Here is a 2,973-nt window from a genome sequence, read left to right on the forward strand (position 1 = left end):
TTTATTAATATATGTATATTTTTTTAAATGGGGGCGATCAGTGATTTTTATCATGACTGCGACATTATGGCGGACACATCGGACATTTTTGGGACCGTTGTCATTTATACAGCAATCAGTGCTATACAAATACACTGACTCCTGTGTAAATGACACTGGCAGTGAAGGGTTAACCACTAGGTAGCAGTGTAGGTGTTAAGTGTGTCCTAGGGGCGTGTTGCTAACTGTGGGGGGCGTGGCTGTGTTTTACACATCACTGATCTCCGCTCCAATCACTCTTGCCCACATCAAAGATGGCTGCCAGTTCAGTAAGGTCAGACAGCTGCTCCCTTGATGACACATGTGAAGGCTTCAGAGGAACCTGTTTTCCCCATTGTACCCCATTGTACCCCATTGTACCCCACTCTCCCATCGAACAGCACCATCCTTGCAGGGAGGTTAAACTACATCTGCCCACAGGAGAGGTGAGGGGTACAGAGATTGATCTGGTTGGGAGGTAGTCAGGTGACTGGGGGGGGGTATATAGAGAAGGGGTTCGAGGCCAGAGTCGGGGGTGAAGGTCCCTTCTACTTATCAATGGAATGGATGTCCTGACCCTGGAGATCAGTCCTCGCTGTGCTGGGGTCCAGGCTCAGCTCTTGCCGTGTCCGCATGGAGTTTGTATGTTTTCAGTCCACCTCTGTATCATCTCTACAGAACCCAACTGGACCATCATCCAGACAGAAATAAAAGACACGTCACGGGGGAGCCGGAGGAGATCTATATGGAGAAGGGTCCTCATTATATCGCCCCCAGATGGATGTTATTACTCCCAGTACAGAGACAGGAGAGGAGGGGATTGTCTCCAGAGCCAAGAGCAGCTCCGTCACAGGGGGATTCTTCCAGAACCGACTCCAATCCGGAACAGTGTCATCCCCATCCCTGGCTTCCTCCAATATCTTCCCTCGTCCATTAAAGTGGATATAAACCTCAAACTTGTCTCATTCCTTCGTCTATCTGCATGAGTCTCCTCCCCCTCCCCTCCCCCTCCGCTATCTGCATGAGTCTCCTCCCCCTCCCCTCCCCCTCTGCTATCTGCATGAGTCTCCTCCCCCTCCCCTCCCCCTCCGCTATCTGCATGAGTCTCCTCCCCCTCCCCTCCCCCTCTGCTATCTGCATGAGTCTCCTCCCCCTCCCCCTCCGCTATCTGCATGAGTCTCCTCCCCCTCCCCTCCGCCTCTGCTATCTGCATGAGTCTCCTCCCCCTCCCCTCCCCCTCCGCTATCTGCATGAGTCTCCTCCCCCTCCCCTCCCCCTCCGCTATCTGCATGAGTCTCCTCCCCCTCCCCTCCCCCTCCGCTATCTGCATGAGTCTCCTCCCCCTCCCCTCCCCCTCCGCTATCTGCATGAGTCTCCTCCCCCTCCCCTCCCCCTCCGCTATCTGCATGAGTCTCCTCCCCCTCCCCTCCCCTCTGCTATCTGCATGAGTCTCCTCCCCCTCCCCTCCCCCTCCGCTATCTGCATGAGTCTCCTCCCCCTCCCCTCCCCTCTGCTATCTGCATGAGTCTCCTCCCCTCCCCTCCCCCTCCGCTATCTGCATGAGTCTCCTCCCCCTCCCCTCCCCCTCTGCTATCTGCATGAGTCTCCTCCCCCTCCCCTCCCCCTCTGCTATCTGCATGAGTCTCCTCCCCCTCCCCTCCCCCTCCGCTATCTGCATGAGTCTCCTCCCCCTCCCCTCCCCCTCCGCTATCTGCATGAGTCTCCTCCCCTCCCCTCCCCCTCCGCTATCTGCATGAGTCTCCTCCCCCTCCCCTCCCCCTCTGCTATCTGCATGAGTCTCCTCCCCCTCCCCTCCCCTCTGCTATCTGCATGAGTCTCCTCCCCCTCCCCTCCCCCTCCGCTATCTGCATGAGTCTCCTCCCCCTCCCCTCCCCTCCCCTCCGCTATCTGCATGAGTCTCCTCCCCCTCCCCTCCCCCTCCGCTATCTGCATGAGTCTCCTCCCCCTCCCCTCCCCCTCTGCTATCTGCATGAGTCTCCTCCCCCTCCCCTCCCCCTCCGCTATCTGCATGAGTCTCCTCCCCCTCCCCTCCCCCTCTGCTATCTGCATGAGTCTCCTCCCCTCCCCTCCCCCTCCGCTATCTGCATGAGTCTCCTCCCCCTCCCCTCCCCCTCTGCTATCTGCATGAGTCTCCTCCCCTCCCCTCCCCCTCCGCTATCTGCATGAGTCTCCTCCCCCTCCCCTCCCCCTCCGCTATCTGCATGAGTCTCCTCCCCTCCCCTCCCCCTCCGCTATCTGCATGAGTCTCCTCCCCCTCCCCTCCCCCTCTGCTATCTGCATGAGTCTCCTCCCCCTCCCCTCCCCTCTGCTATCTGCATGAGTCTCCTCCCCCTCCCCTCCCTCCGCTATCTGCATGAGTCTCCTCCCCCTCCCCTCCCCCTCTGCTATCTGCATGAGTCTCCTCCCCCTACCCTCCCCCTCCGCTATCTGAATGAGTCTCCTCCCCCTCCCCTCCCCCTCCGCTATCTGCATGAGTCTCCTCCCCTCCCCTCCCCCTCCGCTATCTGCATGAGTCTCCTCCCCCTCCCCTCCCCTCTGCTATCTGCATGAGTCTCCTCCCCCTCCCCTCCCCTCTGCTATCTGCATGAGTCTCCTCCCCCTCCCCTCCCCCTCCGCTATCTGCATGAGTCTCCTCCCCCTCCCCTCCCCTCCCCCTCCGCTATCTGCATGAGTCTCCTCCCCCTCCCCTCCCCCTCCGCTATCTGCATGAGTCTCCTCCCCCTCCCCTCCCCCTCTGCTATCTGCATGAGTCTCCTCCCCCTCCCCTCCCCCTCCGCTATCTGCATGAGTCTCCTCCCCCTCCCCTCCCCCTCTGCTATCTGCATGAGTCTCCTCCCCCTCCCCCTCCGCTATCTGCATGAGTCTCCTCCCCCTCCCCTCCGCCTCTGCTATCTGCATGAGTCTCCTCCCCCTCCCCTCCCCCTCCGCTATCTG

At 60.0% G+C, this 2,973-nt stretch overlaps 1 long non-coding RNA gene across 1 annotated transcript; it reads left to right on the forward strand.

Annotated features, from left to right (window-relative positions):
* Positions 1-292: 292 nt before the first annotated feature.
* LOC143925575 (uncharacterized) lies at positions 293-974 on the forward strand. Its single transcript, XR_013262040.1, has 2 exons — positions 293-464; positions 697-974. It is a non-coding gene; the product is annotated as an uncharacterized LOC143925575 (long non-coding RNA).
* The last annotated feature ends 1,999 nt before the right edge of the window (positions 975-2,973 follow it).

The sequence above is a fragment of the Lithobates pipiens genome, unplaced genomic scaffold (genome assembly GCF_037356315.1).
Source record: "Lithobates pipiens isolate NorthernLeopardFrog02 unplaced genomic scaffold, aLitPip1_a1.2 Scaffold_22, whole genome shotgun sequence".
NCBI lineage: Eukaryota > Metazoa > Chordata > Amphibia > Anura > Ranidae > Lithobates > Lithobates pipiens.